Consider the following 26,463-nt stretch of genomic DNA (forward strand, 5'->3'; position numbering starts at 1 on the left):
CTGGAGACGGCGCTGCCGGGAGGAGGTTGGCGTTTGTGAAACCTTGCAGAATCTGGAGGCAGTAGGCACGTCTTACCGAGAAGTCTATGCGAAGTTGTTCCACCCAGACAGACACATTTTGGGTTTGTGGGAGCGAGATATTGAGCTCTATAAAACACTGCTGTATGTAGCGGTGGACGTCTTAGGCATTACTGGTTGGACGTACAGGCCTGGTCTTAACACCCATGTGGACGTCCCAATGCAATTCAAGCCCGCGTTCCGAATCCGCCTGACGGAGCGGAAATCAGCCACGGTGGAGTGCATGGAAGGCCGCCACCGCAGGCCCCACAGCCGCCACCTGCAGATTCGGAAGGACAGGCTCACCAGCCAGTGCCAGAAGAGAGACCACCGAAGGGATTCACCCACGCGGCTTAGGGAGGAATTCGGGACGGCGGGCGCTGATATGGAATGTCACAGTGCGGCATCACTGATGGACCTACCGCCGCCTCTACCTCCCGCCCAGCCACCCGGAGGACCTCATCAGGCCAGGCCTCTTCCAAGGCAAATGCGATCGGATCCCTTGGGCCTCATGATTTTCATGCTCAGCTTCCACGGGAAGTGTGCCAGGCTCACGCACAGCACGGGAATCGCATTCCACATATTAGAGATCCACCTCACGCGCAGCATCCAGCTGCGAGGTGGCGAGATCTTCCGCGACTTCCACGGGCTCTCCCGCGTGGTCCGGGAGATGGAGGAGCAGGTGCTCCGGGAGCAGCAGCAGCAACAAGAAGATGGGACCAAGGAAAGCGAGGGACATGGCTGGCAGAGCCCTGCCCAGCCCAGCGTCAGGGAGTCCGGGGCTGCAGCTGCAGAGGAACAGCCTGTCCCGTTTGTTCTGCCTGTGGGCGTGAGCCCAAGGGACCAGAACTACCCCCGGACCTGCAGGATGTGTTTCTATGGCATGGAAACTGTTCCCGTATGTCCCTCACACTGGCACTACCCTGGAGTCGTCATCCTGTTCGATGAGAACCACTTGGGGTTCATCGATCTGGAGGAGAAATCCTTCATCCTGTTTGGCAGAGTCCAGAACACCTTCCAGAATGTGGCGGCCGCATCCCTGCAGGCCTTCCTGGAGATGCTCAAGAACATTCACCCCCTACCACGTTTACCACCCGAGAGGATATTTGATGTTTAGAGAGAGTGGGGCAGAGAGGGAAAGAAAGAAAGAATCGATGTGAGAGAAACACATCAGTTGGTTGCCTCCTGCCCAAGCCCGGAACAGGGCCAGGCTAGGTAGGGGCCAACAATTGAGGTCGAAATAAACCTTAAACCAGTGGTTCTCAACCTTCCTAATGCTGCGACCCTTTAATACAGTGTCTCATGTTGCGGTGACCCCCAATTTCATTGTTACAAATTGAACATAATAAAAGCATAGTGATTAATCACACACAAAAATAATAACTTAATCAATAAAAATATTTTAAAAATAAAAGAAAAAGAAAAAGTGCATAGAACAGCAGTCAGGATACAGAATATCTGAACAACACTAGCAGCCAACTGACCCTGATATTTACGGAACAACCATCGAATGGGCACAGCCAGCAGCACCGCCCTCCTCCTCCCCTCAGTCCTGTCAACCAGCACCAAGATGGCCAGTGTCCCTGGGAGGCAACACCTGCCCCCGCGGCCGGCAGCGGCTGAGAATTGCTGGTCTGAGCTGCAGCTGAGCGAGGGAACTGGTCACCCAGGAATCACTGATCAATGACCAGGACACGGCTGTGATCCCGGAGGCTCCCTCGGGCAGGCGGGGGCGCCAGGGGGACATGCGCTCTGGAGGGCCTACCTGCGTGGCCCTGGAGGGCCTCACGGTGTTGGCGATGTTAGACTGGAGTTCTCCCTCCAGCTCTTCCTTTTGGCTGTTGGCCTTGTCCTGGGTGAGTTGGGTCCCCAACTCTTCCAGCTGCAGAGCCAAAGACCCAGCCCGTGCCACAGTCAGGTCACAGAGTGAACTTGGCTTGAGAGCAAACCCCAAACCTGTCACCCCACGGGACACCTGGCCACCGGCTTGCCTGTCTATTCCGGACACCGCCCACCGTTACCTCTTTCCGGAGCTGCTGGTTCTCCTCCTGCAGCGTCTTTACTGTGCCCCGGAGGGCATGGGTATTCTCCTCCAAATCAGTGATCCGCGTGCAGGCTGAAGAGCAAAGTGGAGTCAGAGCCCAGCTTTCAGGGCCTCCACTTCCCCTCTCTGACTCTGGCCCCGAGAGGACCATCCCCCCAGACGGCCACCCCCCCACCCCGAGGCCAAGGTGTGAGGGCCGGGGATGGTCAGCTGGGTGTCGTACACAAGGTGCTGCCGCTGTTGGTTGTGGCCCCTGTGCTGGCTCAGCTGGGGGCCGGTAGGGGAGCCATCCAGAGCTTAAGAAGAAGGCAGGTGACCATGGAGAGGCCAAAGCAGAAGTTCCAGACGGTGGAACTGCTGGAACCACTTTTTACCGAGTTCTAACCTGAATGTCTGTCTAGTCAAGGATTTCAGAGACTCACAGAGACAGCAAAGACATGGCATGGTCCGGGCCAGCCATCAGAGTGGGGGGGTCTGGGTGGCTCAACTGGGGAGTGGGAGGCACGGTCATTGACCAGTATGCCTGCGGGGGGTAGCGGATCTGGGGCGCGTGTGTCGAGGACTTGCCACCCGTGGGTGAGGTCCTTCGGGAGGAGAGGTCACTGAGCAGCCCCTGCCCAGGGAGACAGAGAGCAGACTGCACCCATCTGCCCGAGGAGGACATGAACGGAGGAAATCAGCCCAGGCCTCTGTTATAATGCAGGTGAGTGAGCACTGGGGAAGCTCCTGCCATCCAGAGCTTTCAATCCCCCACGGACAGATCTAAGACAGCCTCTGGGGTCAGCGTGCTGTCATCTGGAAGCTCCCGGGACTGTCCACACGGGCGCTGAGAAATCTGAATCTACTTACTTGTAGTTCATGTCCTGACTTTGAGGCTGCCAGGTCCCTCATGTTCCCCTTGGGGAGAATGGCAATGAAACGGTCCCAAATGGCCCCTGAATCACACCCTACTGACTTGGGCTGAGGGTGGGCTGACCCAGGAGATTCAGAGCCAAGGGCTCAGCTCCCTGGGTGAGGGAGAAGCCACAGCCAGGCTGGCTCCCCAGCGCCAGGGGCTGCTGCCTACCTTCTTTCAGCAGCTCCAGCTCCCAGCTCAGGTGGGCGGGCTGGTTCCTCCTCTGGACCTGTTCAGCCTCGAGGGCCATGATGTCCCCCAGCAGCTCCTCAAGGAACTGCTGGGGGATGTGGCCACAATCCTAGTGCAGGAAGAGGGGTGGGGTGAGGATGCGCACCATGGAACCCGCTGGCCTGCCCCGCCCCAGTGCAGCTACCCTCATTCCCCAGGATGAAGGGCCTCCATGCACCTGCTCACTTCCTAGAGCACAGCTGCACAGAAGGGACTCCAGCACAGGGTCCTGCTGGGAGACCTACAGCCACTAAAAGACATGCTGACCCCTTGGTAGGTGATGAAGACCCATGAGGCCTCTGTGGTGTCTGAGCAAAGTGACACACAGCACAGGGCTGTAAAGCAGGTGACAGGAGGACGGGCGGCTCTCAGGCCCCTTAGCTGGTTTACCATGTCTTGGAAAGGCCGTAGGGACTCCCAAATCACAGCTCGGCCCACATCCTAGTTGCCAGCAGAAACCCTTATTGCCAGTCACCCACCTACATCCATCCTTACAGAAAGCAACACAGCAGTCAGGCCCTATCCGTTTGTTTGTTTTGTTTTTTTTTAACAACCTATAGAATAAAAGCCTAATATGCTAAGTGTCCGGTCATCCATTCAACCAATGAAAGCATAATACACGAATGATATGCTAAGGCCACTCAACAGCTTGCTATGACGTGCACTGACCACTGGAGGGCAGACGCTGCAACTGGCAGGTTGGCTTGCTGCTGGGGTCTGGCTGATTGGGGCTGAACTAGACAGGCCAGACATGCCCTGGGGCCCTCCCAGGGTCCCTCCCCACTAGCCAACCTCCTGTGTCCCTCCCCGCCCTCATCATACAACAGTGGAGTCCCACTGCCTCGCCTATGCCCTCTCGCAATCTGGGTCTCCTCAGGGGCTATCAGAGAGCCAGTTTCAGCCGAATTCCCGTAGGCCAGGCCAAGGGACCCCAATTGTGCATGAATTCGTGCACTGGGCCGCTAGTATATATATATATTTCTTTTAAATATACTTTTATTGATCTCAGAGAGGAAAGGAGAGGGAGAGATAGACACATCAATGATGAGAGAGAATCATTGATCGCCTGCTTCCCACAAGCCACCCCTGGGCATGGAGCCCACAACCTGCGCATTGGCCCGGCCAGGCAGGCCCTGTCTCTTTTGAGGGCCTTCACTGCTGCCCACTTAAGCCACTGAGCTTAGCATATGACTCTTCGCTGGTAGCAGGTCAATGTGTCGGCAGCAGCCCCCACCCAGTAGCAGAAAATCAGAGCAGGGCACCACATAAACCTAAAGCTGCCCCCATCTGTTGTACACAGGATGTGAGAGTGTCTGACATGCACAGCCTCGTCTGGTTGGACGAGCGCACCTGCTGACAGGTGCGGGACTTCCCTGAGCCCGTTTCCCAAACTAGGAAGGGGTGGGGCTAAGATCTATCCCAGGTGTGAGGGCTGAGCCTCGGCCTCTCAATTCCACGGTCACTCCGCTGATCTGGGAGCTGGAAATAAATGGCTGTTCCGGTGAGTTTTTGTTCAACACCCAGTTCCTATGTGAACAGGTCACACACAACCTCTTGGAAAACCAACAGCCCTGGGCAGTTTCCCGGAAATGAGGGCTAAGGCACAGCAAATGGTACTATGGGCCCTTGGGTGTCAGGCACATGCTGGGTGTGGGACGCCATGGCTGGTCCCTCGCAGGCCCCCTCAGGGGAGGAGTCCACGGGGCCTATTCCGGTCCCAGGGCCCAGCTCACACGGGGAGCCGGTCAGCTCTTTCCCCTCATCTCTGCTCCCACCCAGGAGCCCTCCCAGAACCACTGGGCTGAGTCTCCCCCGAGCGCCTTCACAGTTGGGGAACACGCATGCACCCAACGTGTCCCTTGCTCTCGGTGGCAGTTTCCCCAGGCTGGCCCCAAACATAGTTCTAACAACTGGGAGTGGGCGGTAGCTCCTGCTTTTCCATCTCGTGTTCCCTTTCCTGCACCGGCCAGAACCCAAGGTTCTTGGTAGAAGGGAAGCCGTGGACCTGCCGCCAGTGGACACGGTTCTGGTCAAAGCCTGGCAGCGGGAAGGGTTTGCTCACAGACTCGGGAGTCACCTGGACACCGTCTCTCTGCCCATCCCCGGCCCTGCGCCAGGTGCCCTCTGTCCTTGCACAGTCACTCCTCACAAGAACCCTGAGGGGGAGGCAGGGACAGTCCCTTCTCACACAGGAAGAAGCTCAGCACTCACCAACTCTACGACCACTGACTCTTCTTACTCCAACACTTCACACCGACTCTTCACACACTGACAATTCACACCAACTCCGCACCACCAACTCCGCACCACCAACTCCGCACCCACCGACTCCACACCCTCCAACTCCGCACCTAACATTCCACTGTCTCCATGGCCCCCCAACCAAACTGCTCTAGGCCCAGCATTCTAAACGGCTCTGCCAGAGGCTCATGCCCCATGCCAACTGCTTTAGGAATACGCAAAAATTAGGACACTCTCCCCATGAAGATTAAGATCTATCTGGCACATAATATATAAAGAAACATAAAGGTTATGTTTAGAGATCCTATACCATTATCAATGGAAATTAACCACTTCATTCTGATATGTCTGTCTATGTTTCAAAAAATTATTTTTTCCCATTAGCCACATTACAGAAATTTGTTTCGTTCCTTTCAGGGAACTACACAATCATTTTATTTTGTGAAGTCTTACCTACAGAGCCCAGCTCGGAAATTCTCACCATCGACTGTCAATAGTTCATACATAAGACCCCTCAAGTCCACCAGTCAATTGCCTAAAAAACAATTTGACAGACCACTCACTAATGTGTAGTTTATAAGAAAAATGAACAAAGTAAAGCTATATATTTGAGAAATATTTTATATACATATATATTTTTAAAAATACATATTTTATTGATTTTTTACAGAGAGGAAGGGAGAGGGATAGAGAGTTAGAATCATTGATGAGAGAGAAGCATCGATCAGCTGCCTCCTGCACACTCCCCACTGGGGATGTGCCCACAACCAAGGTACATGCTCTTGACCAGAATCAAACCTGGGTCCCTTCAATCCCTAGGTCAGCCCTCTATCCAGTGAGCCAAACTGACTAGGGCTATACTTTATATACTTTTAAAAAATATATCTTTATTGAGTTCCGAGGGGAAAGGAGAGATAGCGAGAGAGAAACATCAATGATGAGAGAGAAGCATTGATCAATTGCCTCCTGCACGCCCCATAATGGGGATCAAGCCCCCAACCAGGGCATATGCCCTGACTGGGTATCTAATGGTGACCTCCTGGTCGTAGTGATACACTCAATCACTGAGCCATGCCGGCCGGACTGGAAAATATTTTAACAAAAGGACTTTGTACATAGCTTTCTGTGCAAGGAGTACTAAATTAGCACATGCAAGAAAGACATTTAGAGAACAAATATACAGGCACCCTCAGAACAGAATTTATACATTTGGGCTGCCAATCAATTATTTCTAAACTAGTAATGGTTTACTTGGGTTAATTAAAAAACTCATTCTTAATTTAAGACAAATTTAAATTGTTTAAAGTAGATGAAATCTTTGGACTTAGATTGGGGGTGGGGGGAGAGTACTGATTAGCATTTCGATTCATTATCCAGCTCCAATGACTGTTATAAAATTACTGAAAGTGAATCTGGACAAGCAATGGGTCCGGGCTGCTGGACACTCCTTGAGCCAATGAAGCAGAGACAGGGTTGAGATCATTTATTCCATGAATGCAGCAGAAGGAGAGAGCAGCAGGTCACCCACAAACGTCTGCTCTACCCCCTGTCCCCCAACCCCAGTAAGCCAGCTGCTTATGTTGGGTAGAAGGACAAAGATCCCACGGGAAAGCAGACATTTCAGGCCTGGGAAAGTAGGAAGGTATAGTGGTTACAGGTTACAGGCAACTCGGGCTGGGTGTTGGCAGAGGCCGGGTGGCTCCGGGACCAGATTACAGGCAACGAGGTTGCTGATCTAGGCCTTTCTCAGAAAGGAGGGTGTCCTGCATTCCCTTGTTAGCTCCCATGTCCCAGGACGGACAACTCTCCACCAGATCAGAACATGCTTTCCCTCATTAGAACAGAACAATCATGGTTAACAGAGCACCATTAATATTCCTTGTAATCATAGCGAGTCTCCAGCAGTCTATTCCTGCCCCGAACAAAAGAACAAAACTGAAAAAAATCCCACCTAAAGTGGTTACTTTTTCATAACTACCTCAATCAATTCCTCGTACAGAAGCTATTCCATAAATCTAACCGCCTTCATTTGTGGGCAGCATGATAAGATTTCAATTCATGTCCAACGAAATGTGATCTAACCTGGAAACAAATTTATAGATGCAGTGACCTGAAGTGAGAACACAGCGAATAACATATACTTTTAGGAATCTTGAGATAATGAAAATTATTTATCATCATGCAAATCAAGATTTCAAGAACAGTTGAATTGATGAGCTTATGCCAATGAGATATAAACTGGATGATAAAATTTCAAACTCTGCTCCCCATTTCCAGGGCCAACATTTTAGAGAAATGATGCAAAATTTATGAACCTAGTGCTATTTTTAAGGAAAATACATAAGAATGACACAGAAAACAGGATGAGGCCGACTGAAACCACAAAAGAGTGAGCACAAGCCTGGCACAGTGATGAGCACATTGCACACATTGCATCTCATTCACTCAACTCAAAGTCATCAAGGTGTCCCATGAACTCCCATGGACTGAGCTGTATTTTGGACCACGGATATGCACAAAGGTTAGGAGTCACAGAAAGTTTTCTTTCCTAAAAATTGGTCCACGACCTGGCCAGTGTGGATCAGTTTGCTGGAGCATCATTCTCTACACGGAAAGGCTGTGGGTTCAATTCCCGGTCAGGGCACATACCTAGGTTGGGCGTTCAGTCTCCAGTGGGAGTGTGTATGAGAGGCAACCAATTGATGCTTTTCTCTCACATCAATGATTCTCTCTCTCAAATCAATAAGCACATCTTTGCCATAGGATTTAAAGAAAAAGTGGGTTCCATTAGGTCGTAGAAAGTCATTCTCAAATTTTCAGTTATCAATTCTTAGCAACTTCTCCAATAATTTCAAAGAATACCTTGAAGCTAACTAAACCAGCAATACCATTCTTTTCTTTATACAAGCAGGTTTACCAGCACCCGAGGCTTGTCGGCCTGGTTCAGTGGTTGAGTGTCAACCTATGAACCAGAACCAGGCAGTTATGGTTGGCTTCCAGGTTGGGGCACATGTCCCAGTTGTGGCCTCCATCCCCAATCCTGGGTGTCCAGGAGAGAGACAATCAATGGTTCTCATCATTGGCGTTTCTCTTTCGCGCTCCGTCTCCAGTTTTCTGTGAAGTCAATAAAAGTATATATAAAATAAGAATTCTCCTCAAAAAAATGAATACAGAAGTAAGGGTAGAGGACGCCCTGACTGGAGAGGGTGGTGGGTCTCTGCTGTGGCCCCACGTAAACATACCTGGGGAGGTTACATAGGCAAGCCCCTCTCCTGCTGGGCTAACGCCTCCGGTCCTGGTGGGCCCTCTTCCAAAGTGGTCAGAAGGTCTATGGTGATTCTTCTGCACAGCCGAGTCCAGCACCACCGGCTAAGTGTGGTGGATGCTGATCTCACAGGGACTCACTGCACACGGGCCCCTCACAGGGTCTCACCGCAGAAACACAGCTGCCATTCGCTCCCTTGCAACTCTTGCTGACCAGGCCAGGCACCCGACTCGCGGCTCCAACTACCTCCCAGCCTTCCACGGTGGGTCCACGTCCACAGGGCACTCACTTCCCCTCTTAGCAATTTCCTCCGTTTCTCCACAGGCTCAGGCTCACAGCCCGGAATCTTCTGCATGCCACTGTTCTTCAGAACCAACATCGTTTCCAGCACACAGCGAACCTTAAAAACATAAAGAAAAGAAAGAGAGAGCCATCCATTTCAAATGGTCATCACTTCAGCTTGGGAAGAAACAAACCAACTCTGCACGTGGCCACCACTGCTGATAAACCCGATGGTCGTAGGCAGACCATCCCAACTCCAGCCTCTGCAGCCTTTTAACATGACCGGGCACCGGACTCCCGCCAGACCTCCACCGGGGCCTGGACCACTACCCACAGAGCTCCCCTTCCCTCTCCGGCTCCCTTCCACCCCCCTCCTCCCACTGGTTCTCCCCCCTCCCTGCACTCCTCCCTCCTGGCCCTGGGCTCTGAGCCACCCCTCCTCTCCCCGACATTGGCCATTCCTTCCCCACCCCTGGCCTGTACACTCTTTAACTTTTCAACTGGAAAGAATGTCACACTGAGAGAAAAGTCGCAAGCACAATTCAGAGACCTCCCAGACGGCCCTGTCTGAGATTTCTCCGAGTATTCACTTTTCAGTGAGAGCATTCACACAGCATCACACCCACCGATTCACAGTGTCCACTGCGTATGTTAAGGGCTGTGCGTCCTCAGAGGGCTCAGACCACAGCACCTCCCAGTGAGCATTTCAGGTTTCAGGATGGTCCTGTCCTCCCTTTTGAGCCTGTGTCTCCTGCATGTAGTGCTGTCCACTAAAGGCCCAGCTGAGAACATGCGCTGACCCCGCCTTCCCTCCCACCCATTCTCCGCCTGGTCAATTCCAACTCCCACACCCTCTCCCACACCCACGTCCACTACCACAGAGCTAATCCTCCCACCACCGTCTCTGACCCCTGAAGGGGGTCTTTCTGCTTGACCACCTCCGTCTTCTACGTTGTAGCCAGGGTGACCGTTAGCACGAACCCTTCCCAGTCCATTTTCCCACTCAGAACCCTCCAGGTGCCTCCAGGATCAATGCCCAAGTCCTTGCAACGGCCTCTGCCCTGCTCCCCTGTGGGCCCCACACGCACCCTCTCCCTGCTCCTCACTCATCCCTTGGGGCTCCCCCGCCCTCCCCTATCTCTGATCTGCACAAAAGGAAAAGAGGCAGGAGCTCTGCTCAGCCCTGTGTTCTATAAGGGGAAACTGAGGCTTGGAAGACTCAGGTCACATTGCTGTCCACTGCTGAGCCAGAAGTCCAGGTCGCTGACACCTGAGCACCGAGCCACACGGCCTTCCTCAGTGAACATTTGTTGAACAGATGAGTGTGAATTAAATCGACTCTTAACTCACAAAAGACCCTAGTTTTAGTAAACGAATAAGGTTTGCTCACACACTCACGATAAAAACATCTTCATCCCAGGAGCACACGATAACAGATGGCTAGGGCATGGCACACAGCATTTCCCCACTTATTTCACCTGCTGCTCAGCATCTGCGCACTTAGGCACTTAGGAGGCAGGTCGAGGGACCCACCATCCCTGGTTTGGTCCCGGAACGTGCTGCCTGCCCCGCTGGCTTTGCCCTGGTCTCTCTGATCATTGTCAGGGACATAGCATCGTGTTTTCTCAATGAAAATCCCCAAGATCATGGTGCTGGTAGTTTCAGTGTCTGCTGAGGGCCTGCTTTCTCGCTCATTGCCAACCTTCCCTTCACTGGGTCCTCACTTTGTGGAAGGGGCACTAATGCCAGTCAGGAATGCTCCACTCTCATGACCTAAGCACAACATCCAAACACCATCACATACAGCATATGGTTTCCACATGGGAATTTTTTTTGGGGTAGTGGGACAAGTATTCAGTCCTCTCAGCAAACACCTTCTTGTATTGAAGTCTTCTGAGAAGAGGCATTTGAGCTAAACCCTGAGGGCTGGCATTCCAAATAAAGAAATGAGGATGTACCCAGATCCCAAGACCACAAAGTGCAAGGTGTGTTTGGGGACACTCAGGAGATGATGTTAGTGCAGACATAGGTTTCAGCCAATTTTATATTTCTGGATAAAGAATTTGAACTTGATTTCTTAGGCCATAAGTTGTCTATGGAATGAATATACATATATATATATATATATATATATATAGAGAGAGAGAGAGAGAGAGAGAGAGAGAGAGAGAGAGAGAGAGAGGAAACTATATATATATAGTTTTCACCTGAGGATATATTTATTTATTTATTTATTTATTTAGAAAGAGAGAGAGAGACATCTATGTGAGAGAGAAACTTCAATCAATTGCTTCCTGCATGCCCCTCACCCGGGATCAAACTGCAACCTAGGTATGGGCCCTGATTGGAAATCAAACTCCCAACCTTTTTTGGTTACAAGAGGACACTCAACCAATTGAACAACGGGGTCAGAGCTCCATTGATATTTTTTAAAAATATATATTTCTTTATTGATTTCAGAGAGGAAGGGAGGAGAGAGAGATAGAAACATCAATGATGAGAGAGAATCACTGATCAGCTGCCTCCTGCACACCCCCTACTGGGGATGGAGCCTGCAACCCAGGCATATGCCCTTGGCCTGGATGGAACCTGGGACCCCTCAGTCAGCAGGCTGACTCTGTATCCACTGAGCCAAGCCGGCTAGGGCTCCATTGACATTTTTAACCTAGACATCCTATGCCGTGGGAGAGCAGAGCTCAGGAAAGTTTTCTAGTTCCCATCAGTGTGAGATTGCACAGCTAAGTCCACGGAGAGGGAGGGCAGGTAAAGCTGTGGTGCTTCATCCAGGTCTAGGGGTCACCTGGCGGTGTGTCTGTGAAGCTCAGAAATGGCACGCCATGTTTCTGTGAGGACCTCTGTGTCTTTCCTGCACTTTTCACAGGGTCTGGCCCTACAGGGTGAAGGAGCACCGGCAGAGGGGAAATCAGCGCGCCCCTCACAGCCCCAGTCCCACGGGGGAGCGAGCAGAACCGGCCTGGAAGTGCGGCAGCTCCAGGTGGAGGCAGCTCAGGCTCCTAGTGACAGGACCCTGCGCAGATGGAGAGGCCGGGATGGTCGGGTCACAGCTCAGACTCCAGCTGACCGGGTCCTGCTTCCAGGCTCCAAGCTGCACCTGGGACCAGGCGGTACTGGCGGGCAGACCCAGCATCCTCCCCGGAGGCGAGCAGAGCTGTACCTCGGGCTGAGGTGCCTCCCTTGAGACCTGGTGCTTCAAGGCCCCGCCCCCGGGCCCCGCGCTAAGCAGGACGGGAAAATCAGCGGAGTCTGTCCTTTGGTTTTAGAGCAGGAGCTGAAGCCCACAGTCCTTGGCTGCTGCTCGCTGGTTCTGGGGAGCGGGGGACGGAGGGGGAGGAAACGCTCAGTGGCGGTGGAGTCCCCGTGACCAACTCTGCTGTGGCCCCGGGGGCGCAGCCGGGCTCCCGCGCCTCGCGCGTCCCGAGTGACTCAGGCGAGGCCAGGCCAGCGGCGCTGCTGGTCACCGCGTGTCCTTGACCCCGCACCCGACAGCCCAAGGCGGCGTGGCCTAGGTTCCGCGCTGCCCCTCCCCGCGCCTCCCAGGCCTCCTTCCCAGCTGAGCATGGTGTCCCTGTGGCCACAGCTCCGAGAGGGCCGCCCTGTGGCTGGCGCTGCTGAGCCCTGGCTCAGCCTGCGGGTCTTGCCTACCCTGAGGCCCCGGACGCGGCCCTTCCGCCCAGACCCGGCTCCGGTGCCTCCTGTGCCTTCGGGTCCCCCCCCCCCCCCCAGCCGCCTCGCGTGCTCTTGGCAGGTTCGTGTTCCCAGGAAGCGAGGCCGCAGTCTCCCTGGGAGCACATCAGTTCAATGCAGTGATGTTATAGGACCCCGGGAAGCGCACACACAGTTGGGGCTGCAAAGATCTAAATATACTAATCAGCACAAAGTGGCCATTGTTCTGTGCAGGCGATCCTTTAATTACCGATTCTGTGGCTTCCTCTCAGAGTTAATGTGTTGGCTAACCCGTTGACTAGAACATAGGAAGGCCGGCTGGATTTTGTGGGTGTTTGGTGTAAGTTTTATAAGGCACTGTGGGGTGCACAGTCCTCTGCCAGGGGCTGTACCCACGTGAACGCCGGGCAGTAGACAAAGAGGACATGAGAGACAGAGGCATATAGGAGAGTCTTTTTAAAAAAATATTTTCATTTTTTTTACGTAGAGGAAGGGAGAGGGATAGTTAGAAACATCATGAGAGAGAAACATAGATCAGCTGCCTCCTGCACACTCCCTACTGGGGATGTGCAGCAACCAAGGTACATGCCCTGGACTGGGACCCTTCAGTCCGCAGGCTGTTCTCTATCCACTGAGCCAAACCGGTTAGGGCAGGGGAGTCTCTTTTGCAGGCCATGTAGCCATTGCTAACAAGGAACCATCAGACAAAACAGTTCTTCAAAGTAGCTTCACACAGTGGCTGCGCCAAACAGCCCTTGCTAATACAGTAGCAAACAGGAGCCATACCAAGCAGCCACCCTCCGGCTGGTTAGTAACATGTTTATAGTAACTTAGACACAAAGGCTTCCTGCCCAACAGTGACATCAGTATTTGGGTTATAGTAAGGTACTCCTGCCCAGTGTGTACAGTACAATCTCTGTGTCCTTGCTTAGATTGGCCTTGAACATCCTATTTAGGATTCTCCTGCTCAGATTGGCCTTGAACATTTGGTGTACTCTGATTAGGCTCCCACAGGCACTATCTCAGTCATGGCCCAAGTTAAACTGTTCTCAAAACTGACTTATCAGAAGGAGGAAAAAGTGTCATGAATGTGACATAACCGTTCTCTCAGGAATAACACTTAATTCACAGAAAACATAACTGCAACCCTAGAGGAGCTGCATGGGAACCACAGGCTCAGATATTTCAGCCAAGAAAGCTGCTGGTGCCAAAAAGATCTCAGAGGAGAAACAAAGTCATATTAAACTGTTTGTGATGTGAAAGCCCTTTCAAACACTGTTTTTAAAGGTTGTCTAGTGCTGACATGAATGTGTGTTTTGATTCCTGTATTTGAGGATTGCAGCTTAACCACTATGCCACAAAACCGTTTTCCATATAAGAGTTGTCTGAGGCAGAACTGTCATCCACCTTCTACAGTGGCCGAATTTGACTGGCTGTCAGTGACTGTTCGTAGAAATGTTCTGGAAGTAATGGGTGAGGGCTGTTTCCACCCACAGCTCGCCCACTTCTTTGTAGTAATGAGCTGAACTGTAGTAGATTGTGTTCTTTCATAGCCAGAACTGTTCAGTTTGCAAACAAGCATGACTGTTCCGTTGCCAGTAATTTTGTTCATGCCTTGGACTTTAGGTTTGCACCAGAAATTGGCAGTGCTTGCAATTACATGTTTAGGTGGATTGAGGCTCACAGTTAATGATGACATTTACTAGTTTCTTAAAGCACCAAGTGGTTCACCTTTTGATGAATTAGAAATGATATGTTGTTTTTGTTTGTTTCATTTCAATATGCCAGTGATCTGTCAGGTGTGCTTTTTAAATGTTGTTCCAGCATTTGAACAGAAATGCCCTTAAATGTTGAGAGCCATTTACTATAAAGTAAAATTTGTCTAAATCCTTAAATGTGAAATGTGGAGAAATTAGTGAGTAGTAGTAGGAAATGTAGGATCAATATTGTCAGACATAAGTGCTTATCTCTCAGCCCAGTGATTTCCTACAGTTGATTTTGTCAGCAGCTAACATGTAGCTGTAATGTTAATTATGTGCTGATAGTGTAAGGTAACTATGAAATGGTAACTAATTACCTGAAAGAATCAGATCTGGAATTCCCTTTGATGTTATGATTACTTGTACACCTACAACATGATAGGATTGTATGACGCTCATCTAAGGATTAATGGCTCTTCTGTAAACTTCTGATAATTTCCTTCTCGTTTTGATTCCAGCAGCTGGCCAGAATGTGTTTGAATTCATACAGAAATAATATTGATATCTGAAAGCCATGCTGAACTTCTCTGAAGAAAGGGAAACAATGATTGCAGCTGGGGATTTGCAGGAATTTGTTCCTTTTGGTCGAGATCAGTGCAGACACCACCCTAATGCTTTGAACCTTCAGCTTCGGCAGCTGCAGCCAGCCTCTGAGTTGTGGTCCTCTGATGGTGCTGCTGGCTTGGTGGGATCCCTGCAGGAGGTTACAATCCACGAAAAACAGAAGGTTTTATCAAGATTCTCAGTTTGCTTTTGAAATGTAGAGAGATTCGATCTACTTGTAATTTAAGGCTACCCAGATGCAACTGAGAAATGAGTATGATGCTACTTCTAGGGTATTGGTTAAGATTTGGTCATTTTTATGAAAGCTAAAAATAATGACCTTAATTGTATTATAGTGTCATGGCTGTTTAGACATATAACTCAGGGATTTATAATGAGAGTCACTATGATTATGGTCCATTTAAATCTCTTTTTCTTCACTTAGTATGTGGGACCAGATTTCATGTTATTTGATGGTTAGATAGTCGAGTTAGCAATGGTCCCTGCTGCCAAAAACTTACATGTTTCTAGAGGAGAAAAGAAATGCCACATAAGTAGATACAGTACTAGTTTTTAAATAGGGGAATGAGAAGTAAATGCATGTTAAACAGTCAGTCTTTCTCATCTTAATTCCATTTCTGTATCCCTTTTGGGATACCAAAATTTCCAGGAGCGGAAGTCTGTAGTTAGGAATCCAAACCTTTCTCTGCCCTGTTCATTCTGATGGTTGGCACAAGGGCAGGAAGGTGAATGTATATGCAGTTGTGAAGCAGGGAAGTCTGCATGGTGGGTAAGCTCCCCCAGTGTCCCATGTGCACTTCACTGCCCCCTCTGCTTCACCCCCCATATGCTTCATATGTCTTTCGTCTCCCAAGAATGTTGGTTTAATTTTTGGATATATAGGTAAGGTCTAATTTTTGTTTATTTATGTTTTTGGCAGCATAAAATGGTAACGTAATAATAAAATACTTAATATAGAGAATTCTTGAGGTAAATTCCCATTTTTGAAATCCTGTAAGATACAGTATGATACATACTCCCACACCCCCTCTTCTGTTAATCAGTGGCACCAAACCTAAGAGTTGGGCTTGGACTGAGCCTTACTCCACAGACAGAGCAGGAGACTTGTATCTGGATTGCTGTTCAATTTTAATTAATAAATCTTGCTCCATAATGTTGCAAAAGAAATAAAAACCATGTAAACATGTCTTACGTATGTAAATTTTTAAGGAAAGTTGGCAGTTAAGGAGAGGCGGAAGTGAAATTGGAGAAGTGGATTATGACGAGGAACTCTATGTGGCTGGAAATATGGTGATCTGGAGCAAAGGAAGTAAAAGCCAGGCATTGGCTCTTTACAAGGCCTTTACAGTTGATAGTCCTGTTCAACAGGTGAGTTGATTTGAATTTTAGTATTTGATTGATTATTGAGTAATTTTTTTAAAAAAACAAAGCTTTTATCCTAAAATTTAACAGAAATAATAAAAACAATATATAATGATCCCAGTAGCTAGATATATGTTTTAACATATAATGAAGATAATGGTAGGGAAATAAACATTTCATTTATTTTCTATATCATCATTTTTTTGCACTGTTCCTTGTCAATTTCATGGTAATGTTTAAACACTTGAGTAATTTAATTAGTTATTGCCAAGAAAATTTATAGACTTAAATTTAAGGGTATAAGAATATATTAGCACATGATTATATTTGGTTGCAAAGTGTTGAATAAATAAAAATCAAGTTCATAGTAAAAATACTCAGAGAGTAAGGGAAAGGGGAAAAAAATCTAATTTGCTGTCATTGCACATGCTTGGGTTGCTGGCTTGATCCCCAGTAGGGGGCATGCAGGAGGCAGCCAATCAAAGTTTCTCATCATTGATGTTTCTATCTATCTCTTCCTTTCTGAAGTCAATGAAAATGTACTTATATATGTATTTATATTTCATAAATTTATATATAAATTTATATGTATATTTATTTATATGTAAACTACATATATTTCTAACTGATTATAAAAAAAGAATAGAAACAAATAAAAATTAGTAATTAAAGGGACAGAATTAAGCATTTGCCCTATTGATCCAGTGGGACCCGCCCCACCTAAGCCCTGCATGGAGGCTTTTGCTGGATAGCCTCAGGCAAAGGCTAGATTAGCACCTCCCTAGAGATCCAGGAGCCAGGAAACCCAGAGGTCAGAGTGGAACCATCCAGTTTGCAGCTCCATGGAACCATAAAGGACACACTCATGGGACAGACTCAGTGAGCACCAAAGCCCCATTGAAGCAAGTCGTGCCCCAGAGGAGTGTGTCCAGCACAGAAGTTCTCCCACTGCAGACACAGCTGATACTCACAGCCAATTGGCCTGGAGGTCAATTCCTCCCAGAGATAACTACAACAATCAAGGCTTAACTACAACAAGACTGTGCACAAAGACCACAAGGGGGTGCACCAAGAGTGTCCTCCTCAGGTAATTGGAGAGGCTGAACCACTGGGCCCTAGTGGACACTCAGCACAGAAAACCACTTTATCAACACAGGGAAGCATAAAAATGCGGAGACAAAGAAGAAGGACACAAATGACAGAAATGGAGGAAAGCAAACTACTGGATATAGAGTTCAAAACCACACTTTTAAGGTTTTTCAAGAATTTTCTAGAAACTGCCGATAAACTTAATGAGATCTATAAGAAATCTAATGAGACCCTCGAGGTTGTGATAAAGGACCAACTAGAAATTAAGCATACACTGACTGAAATAAAGAATATTATACAGACTCCCAACAGCAGACTCTCTAGTCTTGATTGCAAGAATCAAGTCCACGATTTGAAATATGAAGAAGCAAAAAACATCCAACCAGAAAAGCAAAATGAAAAAAGAATCCAAAAATACGAAGATAGTGTAAGGAGCCTCTGGGACAGCTTCAAGCGTACCAACATCCGAATTATAGGGGTGCCAGAAGAAGAGAGAGAGCAAGATATTGAAAACCTATTTGAAGAAGTAATGACAGAAAACTTCCTCTACCTGGTGAAAGAAATAGACTTACAAGTCCAGGAAGTGCAGAGAAGCCCAAACAAAAGGAATCCAAAGAGGACCACACCAAGACACATCATAATTAAAATGCCAAGAGCAAACGACAAAGAGAGAATCTTAAAAGCGGCAAGAGAAAGACAGTCAGTTACCTACAAGGGAGTGCCCATACGACTGTCAGCTGATTTCTCAACAGAAACTTTGCAGGCCAGAAGGGAGTGGCAAGAAATATTCAAAGTGATGAATGCCAAGAACCTACAACCAAGATTACTTTATCCAGCCAAGCTATCATTCAGAATTGAAGGTCAGATAAAGAGCTTCACAGATAAGGAAAAGCTAAAGGAGTTAGTTCATCACCACCAAACCAGTATTATATGAAATGCTGAAAGGTATCCTTTAAGAAGAGGAAGAAGAAGAAAAAGGTAAAGATACAAATTTTGAACACCAAATACACATCTATCAACAAGTGAATCTGAAAATCAAGTGACTAATCTGATGAACAGAATGAACTGGTGATTATAATAGAATCAGTGGCATAGAAAGGGAGTGGACTGGCTATTCTTGGGGGGCAAAGGGGTGAAGGGGATGTGGGAAGGGACTGGACAAAAATCGTGCACCTATGGATGAGGACAGTGGATGGGGAGTGAGGGAGGAGGGTGGGTGGGAACTGGGTGGAGGGGAGTTATGGGGGGAAAAAGAGGAACAAATGTAATAATCTGAACAATAAAGATTTAATTAATAAAAAGAACAGTAGTAGAAAGCAAAAAATAAAACAGAGTCATGGAGGGGGAAAAAGGTGGGGCCTATTCTAGGTTAAAAGAGACTAAAGGACATCACCAAATGCAATATATTTGCACCATTTTGAATGAACTTTGATTGAGTCCTGGTTCTAGAAAATTGTCTTAAAAAAACATTTTGGGGAAAATTTGAAAAAGTTGCAAATGAACTGAATATTAGGTGATGTTAGAAAAATTTTTTCTTAGGCAAGATGATGGTTTTGTGGTGTATAGGAGAGAATATTTATTTTGGGGAAATGCATGATGAAGTCATGATGTGGGGGATTTTCAGGTAGTCATCATCCCACAGTCAAATCCCTCACATGCACATAAGCAGATATGGCATAATGGTAACCACTGTTAGATTTATTTGTTTATTTTTAAAACATTTATTATTGATTTTAGGGAGGAAGGGAGAGGGAGGGAGGGATGGAGGGAGAGAGAGAGAGAGAGAGAGAGAGAGAGAGAGAGAAAGAGAGAGAGACAGAGAGAGAGAGAGAGAGAAACATCAGTAACATCAATGGTAAGAAGAGAATCATTGATTGGCTGCCTCCTGCATGCCTACTACTGGGGACTGAGCCCACAACCTGGGTATGTGCCCTGGACTGGAATCAAACCCAGGACCAGTCCGCAGGTCGATGCTCTATCCACTGAGCCAAACCGGCTAGGTCTTAACAACTGTTAGATTTAGATGAAACAGGAGTTCACTGTATTATTTCAACTTTTCTTACTGAATATTTTTAGAATAAAAAGTTTTCGGGCGGGGGAGAATATATCTATAGCAGTTGAATTAATTATTGGGCTATTGACAAGAGATTTCAAGACTTTTAGACTAATGTTAAATTCCTTAGTGGTAAGCACTGCAATCTTGGTACCTGGACATTGCTTTTTTGTGTGTTCCCCCATTAACTGTTACCTGATGAACATTGTACCCTTCTAACAATATACTGGGAACGATAAACTGAATTATTCCTAAACTTGAGGGCATGTGTAAAAGCATTTCTGTCCAGGAGTGTTGAAGCCAGTGACCATTTTTTTAAAAATATATTTTTATTGATTTCAGAGAGGAAGGGAGAGAGATATAAAGATAGAAACATCAATGATGAGAGAGAATCATTGATTGGCTGCCTCCTGCACGGCCCCTACTGGGGTTTGAGCCCGCAACCTGGGTATGTGCCCTTGACTGGAATCGAACCTGGGACCCTTCAGTCTACAGGCTAATGCTCTATCCACTGAGCCAAACCAGCTAGGGCCCCAGTGACCATTTTGATGATATTTCCGCCCCGCCCCCCGTAACCATATGGTTAGTGTAGTTGTGAAAGTGGCATGATGATATCCAACAAGGGTTTGTTTGTTTTTAATATGTATTTTTATTTTCCAGAGAGGAAGGGAGAGGGAGAGAGAGATAGAAACATCAATGATGAGAGAGAATCATTGATTGGCTCCCTCTTGGGGATCGAGGCTGCAACTCAAACATATGCCCTGACCTGGAATCAAACTGTGACCTCCTGGTTCATTGGTCGATGATTAACCACAGAGCCATGCTGGCCGGGCTCAAACTCATTCTTTGCTTCTATGTTTCCATCTTAAATTCTCCAAAGGATGATTGCATGTTTACTAGATTCCATGGATGTGCAGTTAGATGAATTGTCTCTTTTGTCTCCGTTATCTTAAGACTGCTTATAAATAGAACGATAAGATTTTTAATTTCAGTCCTTTTGGTCTGGAAAACATATTGTTCTTTAGTCTTCTTACTATATGCAGGAAGATATTTTATATTTTGGTTAGGAATCAATACCAGGTGTATGTGACTCAGATTTAGTTGAACAAATAAACAGATAACTAAAATGCTGTATGCAGATAAATTGAAATGCCATATAATACCTGTGTGTCCACAGTGTGGTGAGAGTCAGGGGACTGGCTCTGAAGGAAGGATTTCTCAAAGAAGTTGCTGATTGAACTGGAAGTTGGTAAAAGAAGGGCATTCTAGGCAGAGCGAATCAGCCAAACGATTTATGGAAAAACATGATGTTTTCTAAGTTCAGAATGGATGTACACAAGGTTTGGGTGTGGAGAGATGCTTGCTGGTGCTGAGTGGATCCAAACTAAAGGGCCTTGTTTGTACCTGGGAACTTGAAATTTAAACTGTACACAGAAGGAGCCTGTCAAGGATGTTAAAATGGAAAGTACATCTTCAGTTCTGTATTTTGAGAAGATATGACTTTGGTGGCAATGTGTAGGATGTGTAGGATTGGCTGGAGAGTAGAGAGACTGTTGTCAAGGATACTGTTCTATGATAGTTCAGGGGGAAAAGATTAGCTCTGAAGAGAGAAGACAGAGATGAGAGACAGAGCTGAGGGAATGTGCAAGTCCTGAGACATCAGGAGTAAGGGAGAGTATGAAAATACTATTGGGATGGGGATGGGAGTGGCCCGGAAGAGATTAATGCGGGGAAAGGAGGACCTATGTAATACTTTCAACAATATAGATTTAAAAAATAAAAATAAAATAAAATACTATCTGCTTTTATAGACTGGGAGGATGGAATTTCATAAAAGGAAGCTGAGTCAATAATAGGTACATGCCGGTTTTTCCTAAATTCAACAACCACAGATCAGACAATTCAATTTAAAACTGGACAGAGGGCTTGAACGGACATTTCTCTAAAGATATGTAAATGGCCAATGAGCATATGAAACAGTGCTCAGCATGTTTAATCATTAGGCAAATGCAAATCAAAACCACAGTGCGATACCATGTCATACCTACTGAGATGACTGATTTATTAAACAATGAAAAAAATAAGTGAGGATGTTGAAACTGGAACCCTGTGATTACTGGTGGAAAAGTAAAAAATGCCACTGTGGGAAACCATTTGCTGTTTCTCAAAATATTAAACCTAGGCAGGGTGGAGGGGATAATGGGGGATAGAAAGGGACATCTATAATAATTTCAACAATAAATTTCAAGATAAATTAGGAGGGGGGGGAGTTAAACCTAGAATCACCATATGATCCAACAATTCCCCTTTTGATTATATATACACAAAAGACAGAAGCATCGATCAGATGCTCAAACCTCAGAGGGAAGGTAGGGGAGGGTGGGAGTAAGGGATCGAGGTCAACCAAAGGACTTGTATACATGCATATAAGCATAACCAATGGACACAGACCCAGGGGAGTGAGGTCATGAATGGGAGTGGGGTGGGGGGCAATTGGGGGATAAGGACATATGTAATTCCTTAATAAAAAAAATGTTGAAATAAAAGGAAAAGATTTGAAAGTGGGGACTCAGTCGAACACCAGTGTTCATAGCAGCATTATTCATAATAGTTGAAATTGGAAACAACCCCAGTGTGTATGGAGAGATGACTGGATTTACAATATGTGGTATATGCCTACAATGAAATATTTAGCCTTTAAAATGAAGGAAATTCTGAGATGTGCTACAACATGGATGAACCTTGAGGATGTTATACCCAACATAACATAAATACTGTATAATTCCACCTTCATGGGGTACTTTGCTTTGAATAGGTAAATTCATAAGGACAGAAAATATAATAGAAGCTGAGGGAGGGAGAAAGGGGGAGTTGTTGAATTGGCAGTTTCTGTTTGGGATAATGGAAAAGTTCTGGAAATGGATAGCATTGAGGTTACACAACTTTATGAATGAATGTATTTAATGGTACTGAATTTGTACACCACAAAATGGTTAAAATGGTAAATTTTACATTATGTATATTTAACCACAATTAAAAAACCCATAAAATACCATTAAATAATTTCAAGTAAGTGATTGTTAGGCATGCTAGTGAAAGTTGAATGGCATTTCCTAGTTTATGTTTTGCAAGATGAAAGGGAAAGTTTAGTTTTTCTAAAGATATTTTTCTGACTGTCTAAGAATGATAAGATCATTAAGAAACCTGTAGGTTATGAATAGCTCTTCTGGTAATCTTTAGTTTTATAAAGGACATAAGGTCAATACAGGTTGAGCCACGGTTTGAGGTCACTTTTGTGGCAAGGCTTCTAGCTAGTAGATTTTTAAATGTTTGTCTACTCTTTTCTTAAAATTTATTTACACACATACTTTATCTTATAATATTTATCATTCATTTGTTTAATTTTATTTTACCTTTTTTAGTTCCCATGGTGCATGTGTTGAGTTGGTGAGAAGATAGTATATAGCTATATGTCATAATTATTTATTTATTTATTTTTAAAATCTTTCCTTTTGAAAGTATTATAGATGTCCCCCCTTTTTTATTGTCCCCTTCTAGCTCACCACAATTCTTATTTAGATATGATTTGTTAATAGGCTATTATTTAGATGCAATTCTTAGATAAGCATTTTGTTTTAATTTTAGGCATTTATCATATCACAGGGTAAGTCTGAAAAAGCCTACAATAAGTTTCTTTTTGGAATTTTATTGAACTTTTTGATTCCAAATGTATACCTCTTTTTTTGTTGTTCAAAACAAAATGAATAATGGTGGTTTTGTCTAAGCATTTTTATATTATTCATTAAAGGAAGAGTCCACATCTCTTTCCGTAGAAGGTGCTGTGGAGACTGTGGAAATGACAACAAAGAGCCTCACATCTCGTGGAGAAAGTGCTTTGGAGACTGGAAATGACAACAGAGGATTTAGAAGATCACTAAAGTCATTTAGGTGTTTTGATATTCCTTTCATTTTCCAGCATTGTGATTACTTAATTTTTAAAATGTTTTAATTGATTTCAGGGACAGGAAGGGAGAGGGAGAGAGATAGAAATATCCTTGATGAGAGAGAATCATCAGTTGGCTGCCTCCTGCACACTCCCTCCTGGGAATAAAACCAGAAACCTGGGCATGTGCCCTGGTCAGGAATTGAACCATGACCTCTTGGTTCATGGATTGATGCTCAACCACTGAGCCACACCTGCTGGGCCAGCATTGTGATTTTTTTTTCATATTCTTAGATCAACTTAATACGAAAATGGAACTTGAATTGCTTTAATTGAATTTTTTTATTGTTTAAAGCAGCGGTTCTCAACCTGTGGGTCGTGAGCCCTTTAGGGGTCGAATGACCCTTTCACAGGGGTCGCCTAATACCATGGGAAAACACATATATAATTACATATTGTTTTTGGGATTAATCACTGTGCTTTAATTATATTTAATTTGTAACAGTGAAAGTGGGGGTCAACATAACATGAGGAACTATATTAAAGGGTCGCGGCATTAGGAAGGTTGAGTTTAACACTGGTTTAAAGTATTACATATGTCTCCTTCTCTCCTCATCGACCCCTCCTTGATCACTCCCACCCCCCTAATTACAAGGAGGCATGATTTAAAAAATCAATATCTGTTTCTTCTTCTCGGGATTGGGATTATTTACTGAATTCAGACCACCACCAGAAGGTTGAGTCTCACCTTTTGAACAGATCTTTATGTCTGAATCCTTTGGAAAGTTTCTCAGATGAAGGATGAAGACTTGTCACAGAATCTCAGTCTGGATTCTTCTACACTTCTCTCACATACCTGCAATCTTTTTCCTACTTCACTGGGTCTCTGAGGAGCCTAAATGGAATACTCTGATGGGAGAAGGAATTCATTCACTTGTTGACGCCCCTTGTTCAGTTGGCAAGGTAAATACTGTGTGTAGAGTGAAAACTTCCAGGAGTGCTCAGGTGACTCAGACGTTGGCCTTAAGAACCCAGAGCATTTTTTGCAAAACACAGAATTGTTTGAAGATACTGGCTATGTAAGGGCTTGTGAGTCATCTTTGTCCTAAGATCAGTAGGAAGTCAGGAAACATGGTAAACACTGGGGGTGACCCGAAGAGCATTTCATGTTGACAGGCTGACTGCCTGCACTGTGGTGGAAGGTCTATAACAATACCTGCTATGCTGTAACAATACCTACATTCTAGTAGTGCTTACAGTTCAGAGAACTGCAGTTTAGCTACATAAATTGTCAACCAGGCCAGGGAACCATGACCCCCATTAGTGATGAGAAAACCTGTCAGAGTGTGTTTCCAAGACCCTGACGCCTGGTTCGCTGTGGGCTCTGCTGCACTTGTGCTGTTGCCTTCGGTGTCTGTCAGGTTCCTGGTGGATCTACGTTTAAATGGTGCTAACACTGCACTCTCACAGCCTGGCCAGCGCTCTGTTTAACACTGAATTCTAAAGGTCACACACTTGGGTATTGTGACCGTTGATAATAAATTAAATTGAATGGAATAAAAATACCAACATCTGAGTTAATATTACAGAACGTTTTCTAATTTTTGTGATCTTCCTTGAGATAAAGAAGTTGTATTCTTAGACATGGCACTTTTAATTTTTTTTTTTATTTCTCTTAGGACAAATCATTACTATCGTGAAAACTTTTATAATGAAATGATTTCCAACCCTAATCATGGGCTCTGGTATTTTTCACATATTTTATTTAGTTTTAAAACTTCACAGTGAATTAACTGGTATTTCCCCATTTTCTGGAAGAAAATATTGAGGCTCTAGAGATGGTTTGTTCAAGATCAACAGCCAATAGGTAATGGAAGAGAACCGAGATCACAGTGTTTTTACAGTAGTTTCACCTGCACAACATCTGTCTAGCAAAAGTAGTTGAGGTTGCACTTACAATAGTGGGCACAGGAAAGTCCAGAAATAGAATAAAGGGGCTCTGGATTTGATTATCTTTTTTCTCATAAGTGTTTTTAAATGGGAAAGTTCTATTGATGATTGCTAACTGTTGGGGGTAAATATTGGAATACCTTCCTAGTTATTTGTATTTTATATGTTCTTGTTGTTGTAGGGACTTAAAAATGGAGTTTTACTTAGATCATTACTGCAAAGATTACACAATGCTTTTCAGAACAACTGAAGAAGTATGCACACTTGATCAAGGTAAGCAACTGTGTCATTAAAGGTTTTGTGAACAGTATGGTGACATTTGCTTGTATTTTGATTATGTTTGGACTCTATGTTATAAACTCACTTCTAAACAACATCAAGTACAGGCCAGCTGATGGGGTGTCAGGTCCTGTCACTTGTCTTGTACTCTCGTCCTTGAGGTCCCTTCCTTCCTCTCAGCCTCTCTCTCGCATCCTGTGTGTGTGTGTGTGTCTCTGTCTGTGCCACTGACCTGTTGTTCTGTCTGGAAGCTGAGTCCACCCCCTTTTCCTTACCACTTTAGCAAGTCTTGGTTTTGGTATGTTCTCCACTTTGTTCTGAGAGTGTTTTGATCTGAGAAAAGATACGGCATATCGTGCTACTTTATTGTAACTTCTAGACATAAGCTGTCAAGTGCCATGAGTGGGATAGATTTCCACCTTGACATTCCTGATACAACGATTCTAGTGTGAAGCCATCAAGGTTAGCAGCAAGAGTACTAAGCCCCATTAACTTCGGGGCCTCCTGATCCCATGTGTGCTCTGTGACCTGTCAACCTCTAGTATTGCCAGGTCCCTAAGCATTCTCTACGGGCAGCCCGAAGGATCTTTTGAAAATGTCAATATGATCATGTCTCTTCTGAAAACTGCCAGTGGTCTCCTATGGCCTTTAGAAATGAGTCCCAAATCCTTAGCGTGTCCGTCCAGGCCGTCCATGATCCGACCTTAGCTCCTATTGCAGTCTTGTCTCTGCCTCACCCCTTTTCTGTGGTCACACTTTGCGAT

At 46.0% G+C, this 26,463-nt stretch overlaps 1 long non-coding RNA gene across 2 annotated transcripts in view; it reads left to right on the forward strand.

Moving 5' to 3' along the window:
- Positions 1-10,365, forward strand: part of LOC308526483 — a 60,365-nt gene extending 50,000 nt beyond the window's left edge. For both annotated transcript variants that reach the window (XR_013996549.1, XR_013996550.1), the window contains one exon: positions 9,058-10,365. This is a non-coding gene — a long non-coding RNA (uncharacterized lncRNA). The remainder of the gene's footprint in view (positions 1-9,057) is intronic.
- The last annotated feature ends 16,098 nt before the right edge of the window (positions 10,366-26,463 follow it).

Source organism: Myotis nattereri (assembly GCF_964212035.1).
Source record: "Myotis nattereri genome assembly, chromosome: 10".
In the NCBI taxonomy this organism is placed as follows: Eukaryota; Metazoa; Chordata; class Mammalia; order Chiroptera; family Vespertilionidae; genus Myotis; species Myotis nattereri.